Source organism: Lactuca saligna, chromosome 2 (genome assembly GCF_052625555.1).
Source record: "Lactuca saligna cultivar CGN05327 chromosome 2, ASM5262555v1, whole genome shotgun sequence".
NCBI lineage: Eukaryota > Viridiplantae > Streptophyta > Magnoliopsida > Asterales > Asteraceae > Lactuca > Lactuca saligna.
In genome coordinates this window covers 14588115-14605855 of record NC_136418.1, presented here as the reverse complement: position 1 = coordinate 14605855, position 17741 = coordinate 14588115, and positions in this window count along the sequence as shown.

Here is a 17741-nt window from a genome sequence, read left to right as displayed (position 1 = left end):
TACTCAATATTTCATCTTTATTACTTCAAAAAGAGTTACAAGAGTTGACCTAGACTATTATATTGACAAAAATGCTTATCCCTGAAACCCAGGCGTTACACCAGACCTCAAATCGATCTTGGAGAACCAAGATGCTCCCTGCAACTGATCGAACAAATCGTCGATCCTCGGCAATGGGTAACGGTTCTTGACCGTCAGCTTGTTCAACTCCCTGTAATCAATGCACATCCATTGAGAACCATCCTTCTTCTTGACAAACAGAATAGCCGCTCTCCATGGCGAGCTGCTCGGCCAAATAAACCCCTTCCCCAGCAGCTCCTGAAGCTGCGAGGATAACTCTTACATCTCTGGAGGTGCAAGGCGATAAGGCACCTTGGCGATATGCACGGCCCCCGGGACCAAATTGATACCGAACTCTACTTGCCTCACGGGAGGCACACCCAACAACTCCTCTGGAAAGACATCCGGGAACACACGCACTATAGGAACCTCGTCCACCGACCTTGGCCTCTCGGAATCAACCCGCGTATCCGACACGTACGCCACAAAACCCTTACAGCCCTGCTGTAGACACTGCCTTACCCTAGCGGCCCAACAAAATGCTGATCCAGAACGGGTACCCTCGTCGTACACATTAAGAACTCCCCCACTAGGGTCTCGTATGGTCACCAACTGTCGCTCGCAGTCGATAACCGCACCGAACCTGCTCAACCGGTCCATACCCACAATGACACAAAAATTCTGATGGGTTTTGGTTATAAGACATCCTATGTGCTCATACAAACCCTAATGCTTGGATCTAGGTTTCTCTATTGTACATGCTTTGAATCCAACACTATAAACCCTAATTCTAGCATTCAAATAATCATATTAACATGAGAATAAGTTTATAATGTTACCTTGATTATTATGTAGCAATAACAATCCTAATTCCTCCTTAAATTGACTTTGGAATGCTTAGAGTCACAAGTGTCACTCCTCTAATGGCTTACAAACACCAAGACCAAATGGAGAAGGTATAAAGAGAGAGGAGAGAGGTTAGAATTCATCCTTAGGACTTCTTGGGAAGGGATAGATGAATTCATGAGCCTTAGGGTCTTTATATAGGTGTAGAGATAGGGTTTCAGTCATTATCCTTATCTAGTTGCTTATCCACAAAACAACCCATAAGATAATCCTTGAATCCTTATCATAGTCGAATTCTAAGGCCTTATCACCTTAAATTCGTCCAACCTAATAATAAGATAATCCTTACCTTATTTTGTAACTATCACATAATTACAAATCAGCCCCTCTAGTTTAATTAATTACACTTGATCACAAAATTAATTCCTAATTAATTATTGACCAATATTAATTAAACAAATATGATTTCTCCTTTAATATATTATTCTTATAACATATTAATAAATCATATTATCCTCTCTCTCTCTATATATATCTCCAATCAAGTTGCTTTGGTGAAGGCAACCCAAAAGGACCATGCACCATCGGGTCAAGTACATACCAACATAGTTATGGACTTAGACACTAATCCAACAGTCTCCCACTTGGATAAGTCTAATAACTATTCTACATATGACTTCGGATCCCGATCTGCAATCGTAGCTTTCCAAAGCCACTGTCAACTCTGATCATATCAGATACGTGTGTCCTTAGATAAGGGATCATATATTCCTCCATTCTAGATATCATATGAGATATGATTTTAAATCATTCTCTTTGTACTATTTCTCGATTTCCGATTTATGACGACTGACCAATTGAACAAATCAAATTAGCCCTAGCCCAGCCGAGCATTTACGTTTGTCATCACTAAACCATCGAGGGGCCCAAAGATATCGCTTTTATCCTTCTTTGGATAAAAGGAACGGATAAACTTTGATACAATGTTCGCTTGCACTCACCCACTGAATTACACACAACAATATGTTTTATAACACCAAGTTACTAGTGTGTTTACATATTATCAATGTGCAACCGATTAGCAAGATACAACTCACACATCTCGGTTTCAAGAATATAAGATGTTATTGTCTCACCAATCACTCGTAATACAATTCATGGAGTGATCCAAGTGATCGTGGGTTTAATCCAATGCTCAAATCATATTCATAAGCACTCATGAACGTTGCAGCAAACATTTGCTTATGTCTAATACCCTTCTAGACAATCCACACACCAATTCACGACAGTCTTCATTTATATCTACTTCCAACATATGAACGACTATGGCCCGTTTGAATAATTCGATTATTCTTAATAAACACAAGAATAATACTAATCCCATATGGCCTCAACCCTTTGAGCATAAATAAAACACCTTTTATTTATCACCATATCGATTACTCATTATTTGTCGTTTCGGGTAATCAACTTCTTGCTTGAAATATTACACTTGTCCCATGCTCCTAGCATGCACACAATGTTTACCTATGGTTCTTACTTTGTGAAATAGATCACATTGGACACATTTCCAATCATTCTCATTTCACAACTGCAAATCCGTTTTTCATAAGTTTAAGAATAACGAATTCTTGCCACTTATAGAATATGCTAGATTCTAACATTTTATGCAATGATTCTTTCGTAATGTCACTGCACCAAAGTCACAAAGACTATTTCCAATGATATTACAAAGTCCTCTAACGGAGATTGTTGCAAGATAATTCCTTAGATATGTTGTCTCACTCTCAAAGTACATTCCTTTGAACATCCTTTTGCATAAAAGTTTCTAATCTATTCATAGATTTTTTTTAATATTCAATTCCTAATATGGACACGCTTCCATATTTTTCATATTACAACTCATTCTTAATAGAAACTTATCTATTCATAATAATGTCAATATGGTCCATCAAATACCATGCTTCCAAGTACTCACAAGCAACCAATCCTCGTCGAACTTTGGATTGTCCTTTGATAGTTGTTTAATTATTTTGGTCAAAACCAATTCTAGTCCCTTTTCCCTCTAAATGTGCTAGACATTTGGAAAATTTTAGAATGGTCAAACATTAAAGCATTTGCAATCGATCCTATACCCGAAGCGTATGGGACCCGGTGCACAATGTTTTATTTTCTATGTTCTCAAAATTCGAATTGTGAAAAGGAATTCTGTAATCATAATCGAAATTTTAAGAACACACTATGTAACCTTTGACTAAAATTTATTAACATTTCTCAACCTAATCCTTTAGATTTGAAACGAAGCATAATATTCTCTCCCTTAATTATAGCAAAACAACTTTACAACCCTTATGACTTTGCAAGGTATAACTCTTGTTTTCTATAATTAACATTGCCAACTTGCAAAACTTTCCATAATAATCATACAATCATAACTTTTATGCTCCCACTATCATGATGATTACTATAAAACATAACTCTTATGCTCCCACTAGCTTCGACATGTATTCATAAACATCTTAACTTTCAGAAAAACAATACCTATTGAATTTCTATGTTTCTAATACTTAATGCTTTTATAATCTTTTATCAAGGCTTCTTGAACTTATACACCTTTGTGTGTCTTAAACCTCACAATTCAAATCATATGTGTGTCTTAAACAATTAAGACTAATTGCCAAACCTCACAATTCAAATCATGGAAAGGGATACCGTGACCATAATCGAATTCGAGAATGCAATTTTACAATCACTATCTTATTAAAACCTTTCTTAGTGAAAGCATTTCCTCGCAATCATTTTCATGAAGGAGGAAATCTTGTGACACTTAGATTTTAAACGGTGTATGTGTTTCTATCCATGTGAATTTGTTAAAACCAAAGTTTACGACAAATTCAAATTCATATGGACCGAACTTTCTTAATCTTGATTTCTTGCCTTATGGTAGCACAGCTGCCCACCACGTCTTCCAAGTAGTTAAGCAACTCACCTTTTCCTATCAATGTACCTTTCATTGATCAAGGTGCCTTGCCTTTTATGCATTCAAAATGAGAACTCATAGAACTCACATGCATAATTAACTCAATTGGAATAGCATAGAAACAAAATAATGTCAACACGATAGGTTGCAAAACCTCAACTCGTGTGCTATTGATGATCAATAAGGTATATTTGATTTGTTCTTGAAACCTTTCAAGATCATTAAGACTCCCACTGAATCCTTGACATATAAGATTCTATTGTCAATAACCATTTCTTGACAAAACAAATATTCAAGAGTTAGTGTAGCTTTTATCAAAACACTTCATAAATTGGTCCTAGTTGGCCTTTGTCTTATCCAAGACATCACAACTTTCCACATTTGATGAATGTTATAAACCTTTAATACTTTTCACTCATTGTCACAATCTTAACTTTAAGACTTGTTATTGGAACGAATTATGATTGACTTTTGATTTAACCATTTTTTCAATTCTTGATTCCTCTTCTTAAACATACAATTGTACTAAGACTTACTTAAAGGATCAATTGAGATATGGTTCTTAATCATAAAGACCTATCATAAAGCATAAAAGGTACTCTCCCTTCTTCTTAGAATGGAGAAACTTTTATCTTTCTACCTACTTGATTCTTATTTGTTTTGCTATTGATTTAAACCCTTTTAATCAATTCCGAATTATGCTTAATCTTGTAAGTGTAATCATATTTACTAAGCCTTTAGTAATTCATGAAGAATATCTTTGTTACTCTTATGGTGAACTTGATCAACACACAACTTTGTGTACTCGATCTCCTAGTCCTTCACTTGATACTTTGTCAACGAATTAGTCTAATTTCCAAATATGAAATTTCTCATTCATCATGCAACCAAGTTGCATGATTCCAAATTTCAGTACAATTGAAATTTGGGCGATGAGAAACTCTCCCTATTTGGTAAATTCTCGACATTTCCATAACTAAGAATCATCTTCGTTGTAGAAATATGCAAACATCAATTTTCATAACGATTTCATTGCAAGGAAGTAAACAAATAAATAAGTCAAACAAAATTTATTTTATTTATAAAAGCAGCGGAAAAACATTTGTCCTTACAATGCAAAATCTATTGAAAACTATGTAAAAGGAAAATTTCTAACAACTCTATCATAACTATCTAAGCTCAAAATCTAATCATCAATACCATGCGATCAAGATCCATTCCTTGTGATTAGATTCATCTTGCTCTTTCACTAAGCTTCCTTTCTTTTCACCGATCCTGCAAAACATTCAAATGCAATCTTATCACATTATGTATTAAGAATCAATGAATAGGAACTTAATTGAGTTAGATAGTGGATTTTACCTGAAGCACAACCATACTCTGTGACTCTCCTATCTTCTAGACTCTTCAGGCTCTTTGGGCAGACTTTTATCCAACGCCCTTTCGTTTGGCAGCAAACGCAGGTCGGTTCTCCTAGAACGTCCTCGGAAGTATGGTCGGTTGACTCTCCCAACAAATACGCTCCATTGCTTCGCCAAATCATTTCTGATTCAGCAGCAATGAGCATGTAAGTTAGGTCAATGAGGTTGTCGTCATGATCCATCATATAATACTTTCTTTTGAACTCATTATATGATTCTGAAAGTGAATGCAAAACCCAATTCTGTCACACCCCAAAACCGGAACGACGGAAACGTTCTGGGGTGGATAACGTCATGTCAAGTATCAAAACACATGCATTATAGTAATCAAAGTACAACAAAACATTGCATTAATAGTAATAGTTTTACAAGGTTACATTACAACAATTTAAAGTAATACAAGTAATAGCATAATTACAGCGTGGTACTAAGCTATCTTCATCAACAGCTCCGGTGATTTACCTGTCTAATGCTAACCTGAGAATACAAGTTATTTGAAAAACGAGTATCAGCATTTTTACAATGCTGGTGAGTTCATAAGCATTTAGTGACATTTCATTCAAATAACTTAAGAAAGTAATAGTTTAAGAGATTTCAGTGTCTTAGAGTTCTTTCCAGAAAATCCTATATTTTCTTTAATAAAAGCAGCCTTCTACCAAGACTGGTCAGTGATGTAGGGTGAAAAAAAAATAGTTTTCCCTAAATTGCTATCATTATCAAAATATTAAATTTGATTATTGAGGAAAGCAACGACATCAGGGAATATCATATGCCTCAGCAGTGAGGACTGCTGACTAAGGCAAAGAACCATAGACTCCAGGAAAGTATCAAACATACGATACGCCTGGTTCAGTCTAGCAAGTGGAGACACAGACCCCAGCAGGTACCAAATGAAGGTACATTATACCAAATGAAAGGTACATCTCGCAAGGTCAAAAGAGTGAAGACAGACCGCAGACGATACCAAATGAAAGGTACATCTCGCAAGGTCAAAAGAGTGAAGACAGACCGCAGACAATACCAAATGAAAGGTACGTATCGCAACGTCAAAAGAGTGAAGACAGACCGCAGATGATACCAAATGAAAGGTACATCTAGCAAGGTCAAACAGAGATAACAGACCCCAGACAGTATCAACTGAAAGATACATCTAGCAAGGTCAAAACAGTGAAGACAGACCGCAGACGATACCAAATGAAAGGTACATCTCGCAAGGTCAAACAGAGTTAACAGACCCCAGACAGTATCAAGTGAAAGATACAGCTAGCAAGGTCAAAACAGTGTGACTCTGAAAAAGGTGATATCAGCATACGGTGTAAATCGCTGACGAAATACCGTTACCTTAAAGCCATGAATTATAAGGCAACCCAGGATACTCGTAACCATACTGACTAGAGTTCTAGACGCTCTACAAGCATCTATATAATGTGAAATCTGTCACCCCTTGGCTTGGTAGGCCATGGACTGTAGCTAGCAGTCAGGGTGCGGGGTTGGCAATCCCGTATAGGCCTATACACACAATGTCCGCTCTCCCTACAGGAGACTCTGGTTACCAACTAGACGACGGAGAAGGCCGCATCCCGAAGATGCATCCCAAATAGAGGATAGTGTGTTACTAGGAGGGAGTGGGTTTCTTATGTAAGTGTAGACTAGAGGTATAGATTCTTAACTGAACTGACTGAAGAAAACTCGTATATCTATGCTCGTATACATAATATATAACTAATGAATCGAACGACCTTCAGATGGACATCCAATCCCACCAGACCACATCTCAACGAAGAAAAGGAAATAGGGCGGACAAGCCTTCCTAAGTCCTTCAATCATTATTTATATGCATCTATACAAGCATAAACATACATCTAACTACGCTTGAGTGTGTATCATACAGTGAAGTATAAGTGTACAGTGGAACATCTGAGTCGTGAAGTATAAGTGTACAGTGGAACATCTGAATCGTGAAGTATAAGTGTACAGTGGAACATCTGAGTCGTGAAGTATAAGTGGACAGTGGAACATCTGAGTCGTGAAGTATAAGTGTACAATGGAAAACCTGAGTCGTGAAGTATAAGAGTACAGTGGAACATCCGAGTCGTGAAGTATAAGAGTACAGTGGAACATCCGAGTCGTGAAGTATACATGTAAAGTGTGGGATAATCAAACCATGAAGTATAAGCGTACCAAGTGTAAGTGTATCACGAAGCCAAGACGACAATAAGTGATGTAAGAACGTCTATCAAGTATAAGTGGAGTAAAGTCGTTATCCAGTATAAGTGAAGGAGAAATCGTATCACTAAGTAAGAGCGTGAATAAGTATAAGCGTCATCAAGTATAAGCGACTATAGGTATAAGTGAAAGTATTACCGAGTCAGAGTATAAAATAAGTATAAGTGAAGCAGCAGTGTTTAACAAGTAAAAGTATAATGTCAAAAAGGGAAATCTTTAATGAAAAGCCTTTATGTACAGAGAAAATCACAAATTGTATTCCTTTGTAAAATAAGTTTAAAACCTTAGAGGATCTTTCATAAACCATTTTAGGATGAATTTGAATAAATCAGTATAAGTAAAAGTTATGAAACAGGTAAAAGTCATTTTAGTGTCCCACTCGGTAAAACAGTGTAAAAGTGGTAAAATCTTGTGCATGCGGGTTATCAATCATATACGATTGACATGATAAATGGCATGTTTAACTTGTATTCCCCCCCTATAAAACATTTAAAAGCATTTAAAAGGTTCATTCAGGGGTATGAACTCACCTGGTGTAAGTAGGTCCGACGAAAGTGCCGATTGGGCGTTCGGGGTCACGCAAGGACTTGAACACACACAAGGACCTATTTTAACATATGATAACATATGTTCACATACAATTAGCATATAATATACTAATTAAACAATTATACACACTCAAAGGAGTGGAAAACACTTTTGGTTGAGTGTTTGGGGTCCCGGGTAGCATTTACGGGTGCTAAGGGTCTCTTATCAGTTGTGGGACTTTGCTATACTCACATATCAAGTGTGTAAATGGATTTAAAACACCAACATGGACCAAACAGGGAGTTTACGGCCCAACCTAAGGGAGTTTACGGCCGTAAACTCCCAAGGTCCTATTCTTGGGTGTTTGATGCTTCTAGCTTGTTCATAGAATTATTCCAAGCACTTTTCCTAAAAGGTATGTGTGGGTTTGAGGCCTCTAAGGGTACTAAACAAGAGTTTACGGCCTAGGAACTCTCCCAAGGGAGTTTACGGACGTAAACTCTCAACCTTTGAGTTTAGTGAAGTTTTAAGCCCCTATTGCCTTCCTAGAATTTTCTTATGAAGTTTGATGCTATTTTGGGTGATTAAAACCAACATTTGAGTGTGTTTTGGGGAGTTTACGGCCTAGATATATGCTTGGGCCATAAACTCCAAGAAATCCCTCATTTTCCTTGTGTTTAAGCCCTTAAATTCTTTCTAGCATTTTATAGAAATAGTCTAAGGCCATTTGGGGAATAATAACCAACATTTTGGGCATGTTTGGGGAGTTTACGGCCTAAGCTTGTGCTTGGGCCGTAAACTCTCTTTTGTCCCCCAAATCATTGTGTTTTGATGTTTAAATACTCCTAGGCAATCCCCTTAATTTATTTCCAAGCCTATAGGGACAAGTTTGGGTTATTTTGGCCTCTTTTTGGGTGTTTACGGCCTAAGGAGGATCTTAGGCCGTAAACTCCTTTTTCATTGCTTCCAAGTCCGATTTTTGGGCTATAAACTCAATTCAATATGTTTAGAATAAGCTAGGGTAAGCGGACTTACAATTTGGAAGCGTTTGGTTGCGGTTTCGGGGCGAAAATGGGTCTAGAGAAAGAGTGTAGAGAGAGTGTGTAAAAAGTCTCCAATAGACTCCACTCACCCTTATATAGGGTTTTGAGTCGGGGCACAGTGGAATTCTACCCGATACTGCCGTTAAACGGGGCTTTTGGTCGCACCCGATTTAGTGGTCGTAATAATAAAACTTGACATTTTCCAAATGAATGAAAATGTGTGTCCTGTGTTTTATTTCCTTTTTCACGACTTAACGACATGTAAACATACACAATTGAAATGTTTATTAAATTTGACGGCTTCTTATTAACGGAACTATTGTACAGTGGAAAATTCCGTTAACGGTAACGGAGAAATGTAACGGGACAACTTGGGTTGTCACATCATCCCCCCGTTAGAGGGAATTTCATCCCGAAATTCAGATCTAGGCAAGGAAGTAGGTATGAATGGCCAAGTAGAGGTAAGAGAGTACTTCCTATGTGGTTGTCCTTGCATTCCCAAGTGATCTCTGGTCTGTGTTTGTCATTTCAACAGACCCTCGCGTACGGGATGCGGAATCCGTCTCGTGTAGCTAGTGGGTTCCAACTGGTGTATCTACAAGGTTAGGGTTCTCGATGGATTCTATCAAGATGAGTGAGGTACGAAGAGTGTTGTCGGGAATTCACGTATCAAGTCTAAGAAGTGAATCGATCGAATGTGAACCTTGTGGTATATCCGAAAGTAGTAGAGGCCTGAAAAGGGTCGGACCATGTCCCCATGAGGATTCTCGGATGGTCCTAAGCTCTCGGAAAGGAGTAGAGCTTTTCAGTACTAAGAACATAGTGTACTTCTATGGCAAGATCAACACTGGCGTGATCGCCATTACAAAGTTCCTAACGTTCTCGCTTGTACTGGATGTGTAGTCCTTCAGGTTAGTCCTTAGGAAGCTCAGGTGGTCTTCAGTTTCGTGTTTTCTTTCAACTGGCTGATAGAGGCTTTCTAGATCGTCGAGTAGGTTGCATGACTATGGTTATCGGTTTGCTATAGAGTGTCTATCTCGCGCTTGTGCAAAATGAACCTGCACTAACGAAGCTTGAGATACAGAAACCCTGAGGATCGAGGAGTTAGGGTTTCACTAGATGAACGTTGGACTATCTCGGGAGGTGGTTCTACTATCTCTATGTGAGATAGTATTCGTGGAACACCTAACAGTCCAATGAATCTCCAAGATTGTGGTTTATTCTAGCGTGGAAATTGCGTGCTCTTGAATATCCCCTCGACTAACACCAGGGCTGGTGTCAAGTCTATAATCTCTTCGGGATTAGGGTCACGAGGCTTAACGCAACTACGTTCGCACTTTACCACATATTCTTAGCTGCGAAGGTTATCCTGTGGTTCTCGGCATTCTAGTGTCCTCTTCGGAGAATGTATTCCATCGTCTACAGGGCGATGACGATTTCCTCCATGCAGTAGGGTAGAGGATGATAGGCACCACTTGTCCATAACGAGGTGGACGAAGTGCCGGAATAGTGCGGGCATATACTGCAACTACTTATCCGGAGATTTTGGGTTTTCTCGGTCTAGGTTAAATCTAGTGAGTATAGAGTCTTCTCACTCGGAACTTTTAAGAGTACAACCCGTAGTGATTTTCTTGACTTCGGCTCCTATGTTATGGAATATGGTGAAATTTTTTTGCTAAGAGGTCCGTGGTAGAGCTCATACTAAGCCTAACCCCAAATACCGCGTGTATTGCGAGCAGTATACAGTTGAGGTCGGCGGGACGTTCAGCTGTGCGACTCCACCCCAAACCCACAACCCAACGAGGAACAGGGAATAGGGAGGAAACACACACCTTTAATCTTTTTGATCTCAATTATATGCCGCCCTTATGCATATACCTGGTTATAGCGGTCAGTCTCATGAGTTCTATTCTCTAGGTTCACGAACCTAATGTGCGAGGTGCGAAGGGTTTTTCCGAGGGAATCTATGGAGTATGCTTCGGTTGGTTGTTGTCTTCTGGAGTATCTTGTAGTCTGTTTCGCTTCGGTTGTCATCTGACTACGAGGGTCGGTCCACAGTGCAGGGTACCCTCCCTTGGGTACTTCAGAAGTTTTGAGATAAGAGGGACGATTGACGGATCGCATTAAGTTTGATTATTTGTGTTAGGTTCAGGTTCGAAAGAACCTTCATTTGCCGATATGGCTATGGAGAAAGCTCACAGCACTAAGAAGGTACACATGGTTGCACGAAATCAAACCATAATTAATAGAGTCGTCGAAGTTGGCACACTCCGACATGATATAAAGTGAAAATCGATAGAGTCATGTGCCGAACAGGTACACAAGTTCGAGGCGTCTCGGGTTTCGTCCTACGTATCACTACCACAGATACTTGGACCGATAGATTCAACACGGAACTATAGAGAGTTCTAAGTGTTTCCGAATAGAGTATCTTTTCATGAACGGATTCTCACGAGGCATTTTTTTATAATCGCCTCACATATACTAGTCATGTATATTTAAGGTGGGGAGGACTGTTGACTGAGCGACCCCGCCCTAAATCCACAACCAAACGAGGAACAGGAGATGAGGCGGCATTCGCTCACTCTAGGTCTGTCCATCTTAAATATACATGGCCGTAACGTATATGTTTAGCCACTATAGTTTTACCTAATAAATTTTAAATTTTATAACAGTGCTGCGACTTTCGCCTTGCTGGAAAGAATTTACGTTGAATTAGTCTTTTAATGTATTTAGCTTTGTTATCTGAGATCGAGAGTCGTACCAAAAATCTACCAAGTTCCTTGACGTTTCTCCCTAAGCAGTAGTGTCAGGCTCCTTTTGTGTCTTTGTCTTTCCCTTTGGTTTGGCAGTCCTTCTTGAAGTGTCCAAACTCGCCACATAGGCGGCAAACCTGTGTGGCCGCCGCATTGGCGATTGATGCAATATGTTCCACCGGAGTTCTGCATACACGAGCAGTATGCCCCTTCATGTGGCACCTAGCACAATAGAGTTCTCGGCAGGCACCATGATGATGGTAGCTGCACCTGCTGCAGTGGGGAAGGTCTCCTAGATACGGTCTTCTTGGAGTCGGGAGGGAAGGGTTGGCAGGGGTATAGACTGCCTCAGCTCGTTGTCCGTCGGAAGGTCCTTGAGCCGAGGTACTTCCCTCCTCTATCTTGAGTTTCCTCTTTAGTGGGTTCGGTTGAGGTTCTTGGGTGACTGAGTATGGAAGTGTGGGTTGATGTTGTCCATCGCCAGGATGGGAAATCCCGACAGGGCCCTTGCTAACATCAGCGGTGTTAGCATTTAGGTGAGCCATGACAGCTGCTACGGCTGCTGAAACTGCAGCTTGGAACGTAGCTTCATCAAATAGGAGAGTAGGTTTCTTGCTTGTGGATTGCTTACGCTTCTTCGGTGGCATGGTTTTTCCTACACGGAAAGGAATACAAGGTAATGAGAGACGATGGTTAACCCTGGACGTTTCTGTCCTGAACGTATTAGGCATAATATTTTTCCCGTGCCTCGGGTATTGGTTGTCTGAGTGTCGACCTACATCCCTATGATGTAGTCCTGGAAATCGAAGTGGGTGTATGAGTATCTATTAAAACGCCATAAGATGCGAGTCGTTCCTACTAAGTTACCTTTATACTGAGAAAGGTTTCACTCTCCGGCCTGGAGAGATTTGAGAACAGTTCGGAACGAAGCTGCGGGAAGAGAGGCTCATGAGGGCTTATGGCTAAACAACCTCACAGAAGTGTGAGGATCCGCTCTAAGCGCATTACTGGCAACGGGAACAAGGCGATTTACCTAACACATAGCGTGAGCAGTGTAATCACTAACTCACTAAATTGTATTATTTTATGGGTGTATTAGCGTGAGGAACACGAGGAAAAGACACTTTTCGGGTTTCACGTACTGGCTCCCTCGGTCTGCCTCGTACCTTTGACTGGAATCTGCATTGGTTTCCTTCGGGTAGTTTCCTAGGGTTCTCTTCTCGTATGGACATATTGAATTTCTACTCCGCCTTCCTTCTGACTCCGACTATGGGTGTCATCACTTCACGATGGATGACTGGGAATCTCCGAAGTTTAGGCGAATTCCCCACCGAAGTCCCTAAAAGAATATGGGCACTTGGTGCTTTCAATAGTCTCGACCCAGTTCACTTATTTCCGAACGGAAATCTTCTGAATGAACTTCTTCGGGGTCGGAATCAACTCTTGTGTTATGCACTGAAGTGGGTAGGGTTTTCTACAGGGTTCGTGCGAGAATGGAAATGTCTAAAGAATCCTAATAGATTATTAACATTTCGCTGGATGATCCACATCGAGTCCTACTACGATTACACAGGGTATACAAATCATATATAGCTTAGATCCGATAGGCCTTCGAATATGTGATACTACTCTAGAACCACATCCCAACGAGGAAAAGGAAATAGAGCGAAACCACACATTCTTAGCCTATGGGATCCTTATTATATATAACCTTGGAAGTATACCCTCTGTAGCTGTAGGTATATCAATAAGGATCTTTTAGTTCTCACACCAGGTTATCTATGTATTCTAAATACCCCTATGGTATTTTAATTCTTGTTTGTTTTCTCATCTTCTGAATGTCATTCTGGGATTAGTGTGAATCTTTTAGCGCTCTAAAATACTCTTATAGTATTTTAACTTTATGTTTGGCTCTAGCAAATCCTGGTTGGTAAGTTTCAGACCTGTTGCACACCACAATCACTCCTGAGCACACGTTCATCACATCTCGAATAAAGGTAGTTGATCAGGTTACATTTATTCCAGCGTACGATTACATAACTGCCCAGATTTGTCTGTAGTGCTCAACATCCGAAGACTTTTATTCTTGTTCTTCTTGTGATACTTGTGTTCGAGTGTTTAGATTCTGGATGTAATTATACTTTGGTAAAATATGGTTATATTTTAAAGTATAATTTATTGTTCAGAGTGTTTTATCCCATTGTATTTATAGACTGTATATCTTTTATGAATTGATATACTTAGCTCACTATAAACAATGCTCTGATACCAATCTGTCACACCCCAAAACCGGAACGGCGGAAACGTTCTGGGATGGATGACGTCATGTCAAGTATCACAACACATGCATTATAGTAATCAAAGTACAACAAAACATTGCATTAATAGTAATAGTTTTACAAGGTTACATTACAACAATTTAAAGTAATACAAGTAATAGCATAATTACAGCGTGGTACTAAGCTATCTTCATCAACAGCTCCGGTGATGTACCTGTCTAATGCTAACATGAGAATACAAGTTATTTGAAAAGCGAGTATCAGCATTTTTACAATGCTGGTGAGTTCATAAGCATTTAGTGACATTTCATTCAAATAACTTAAGAAAGTAATAGTTTAAGAAATTTCAGTGTATTAGAGTTCTTTCCAGAAAATCCTATATTTTCTTTAATAAAAGCAGCCTTCTACCAAGACTGGTCAGTGATGTAGGGTGAAAAAAAATAGTTTTCCCTAAATTGCTATCATTATCAAAATATTAAATTTGATTATTGAGGAAAGCAACGACATCAGGGAATATCATATGCCTCAGCAGTGAGGACTGCTGACTAAGGCAAAGAACCATAGACTCCAGGAAAGTATCAAACATACGATACGCCTGGTTCAGTCTAGCAAGTGGAGACACAGACCCCAGAAGGTACCAAATGAGGGTACAGTATACCAAATGAAAGGTACATCTCGCAAGGTCAAAAGAGTGAAGACAGACCGCAGATGATACCAAATGAAAGGTACATCTCGCAAGGTCAAAAGAGTAAAGACATACCGTAGACAATACCAAATGAAAGGTACGTCTCGCAAGGTCAAAAGAGTGAAGACAGACCGCAGAGGATACCAAATGAAAGGTACATCTAGCAAGGTCAAACAGAGATAACAGACCCCAGACAGTATCAACTGAAAGATACATCTAGCAAGGTCAAAACAGTGAAGACAGACCGCAGACGATACCAAATGAAAGGTACATCTCGCAAGGTCAAACAGAGTTAACAGACCCCAGACAGTATCAAGTGAAAGATACAGCTAGCAAGGTCAAAACAGTGTGACTCTGAAAAAGGTGATATCAGCATACAGTGTAAATCGCTGACGAAATAACGTTACCTTAAAGTCATGAATTATAAGGCAACCCAGGATACTTGTAACCATACTGACTAGAGTTCTAGACGCTCTACAAGCATCTATATAATGTGACATTTGTCACCCCTTGGCTTGGTAGGCCGTGGACTGTAGCTAGCAGTCAGGGTGCGGGGTTGTCAATCCCGTATAGGCCTATACACACAATGTCCGCTCTCCCTACAGGAGACTCTGATTACCAACTAGACGACGGAGAAGGCCGCGTCCCGAAGGTGCATCCCAAATAGAGGATAGTGTGTTACTAGGAGGGAGTGGGTTTCTTATGTAAGTGTAGACTTGAGGTATAGATTCTTAACTGAATTGACTGAAGAAAACTCGTATATCTATGCTCGTATACATAATATATAACTAATGAATCGAACGACCTTAAGATGGACATCCGATCCCACCAGACCACATCTCAACGAAGAAAAGGAAATAGGGTGGACAAGCCTTCCTAAGTCCTTCAATCATTATTTATATGCATCTATACAAGCATAAACATACATCTAACTACGCTTGAGTGTGTATCATACAGTGAAGTATAAGTGTACAGTGGAACATCTGAGTCGTGAAGTATAAGTGTATAGTGGAACATCTGAATCGTGAAGTATAAGTGTACAGTGGAACATCTGAGTCGTGAAGTATAATTGTACAGTGGAACATCTGAGTCGTGAAGTATAAGTGTATAGTGGAACATCTGAGTCGTGAAGTATAAGAGTACAGTGGAACATCCGAGTCGTGAAGTATAAGAGTACAGTGGAACATCCGAGTCGTGAAGTATAAGAGTACAATGGAACATCCGAGTCGTGAAGTATACATGTACAGTGTGGGATAATCAAACCATGAAGTATAAGCGTACCAAGTGTAAGTGTATCACGAAGCCAAGACGACAATAAGTGATGTAAGAACGTCTATCAAGTATAAGTGGAGTAAAGTCGTTATCCAGTATAAGTGAAGGAGAAATCGTATCACTAAGTAAGAGCGTGAATAAGTATAAGCGTCATCAAGTATAAGCGACTATAGGTATAAGTGAAAGTATTACCGAGTCAGAGTATAAAATAAGTATAAGTGAAGCAGCAGTGTTTAACAAGTAAAAGTATAATGTCAAAAAGGGAAATCTTTAATGAAAAGCCTTTATGTACAGAGAAAATCACAAATTGTATTCCTTTGTAAAATACGTTTAAAACCTTAGAGGATCTTTCATAAACCAATTTAGGATGAATTTGAATAAATCAGTATAAGTAAAAGTTATGAAACAGGTAAAAGTCATTTTAGTGTCCCACTCGGTAAAACAATGTAAAAGTGGTAAAATCTTGTGCATGAGGGTTATCAATCATATGCGATTGACATGATAACTGGCATGTTTAACTTGTATTCCCCCCTATAAAACATTTAAAAGCATTTAAAAGATTCATTCAGGGGTATGAACACACCTGGTGTAAGTAGGTCCGACGAAAGTGCCGATTGGGCGTTCGGGGTCACGCAAGGACTTGAACACACAGAAGGACCTATTTTAACATATGATAACATATGTTCACATACAATTAGCATATAATATACTAATTAAACAATTATACACACTCAAAGGAGTGGAAAACACTTTTGGTTGAGTGTTTGGGGTCCCGGGTAGCGTTTACGGGTGCTAAGGGTCTCTTATCAGTTGTGGGACTTTGCTATACTCACATATCAAGTGTGTAAATGGATTTAAAACACCAACATGGACCAAACAAGGAGTTTACGGCCCAACCTAAGGGAGTTTACGACTGTAAACTCCCAAGGTCCTATTCTTGGGTGTTTGATGCTTCTAGCTTGTTCATAGAGTTATTCCAAGCACTTTTCCTAAAAGGTATGTGTGGGTTTGAGGCCTCTAAGGGTACTAAACAAGAGTTTACGGCCTAGGAACTCTCCCAAGGGAGTTTACGGCCGTAAACTCTCAACCTTTGAGTTTAGTGAAGTTTTAAGCCCCTATTGCCTTCCTAGAATTTTCTTATGAAGTTTGATTCTATTTTGGGTGATTAAAACCAACATTTGAGTGTGTTTTGGGGAGTTTACGGCCTAGATATATGCTTGGGCCGTAAACTCCAAGAAATCCCTCATTTTCCTTGTGTTTAAGCCCTTAAATCCTTTCTAGCATTTTATAGAAATAGTCTAAGGCCATTTGGGGAATAAAAACCAACATTTTGGGCATGTTTGGGGAGTTTACGGCCTAAGCTTGTGCTTGGGCTGTAAAATCTCTTTTGTCCCCCAAATCATTGTGTTTTGATGCTTAAACACTCCTAGGCAATCCCCTTAATTTATTTCCAAGCCTATAGGGACAAGTTTGGGTCATTTTGGCCTCTTTTTGGGTGTTTACAGCCTAAGGAGGTTCTTAGGCCGTAAACTCCTTTTTCATTGCTTCCAAGTCCGATTTTTGGGCTATAAACTCAATTCAATATGTTTAGAATAAGCTAGGGTAAGCGGAATTACAATTTGGAAGCGTTTGGTTGCGGTTTCGG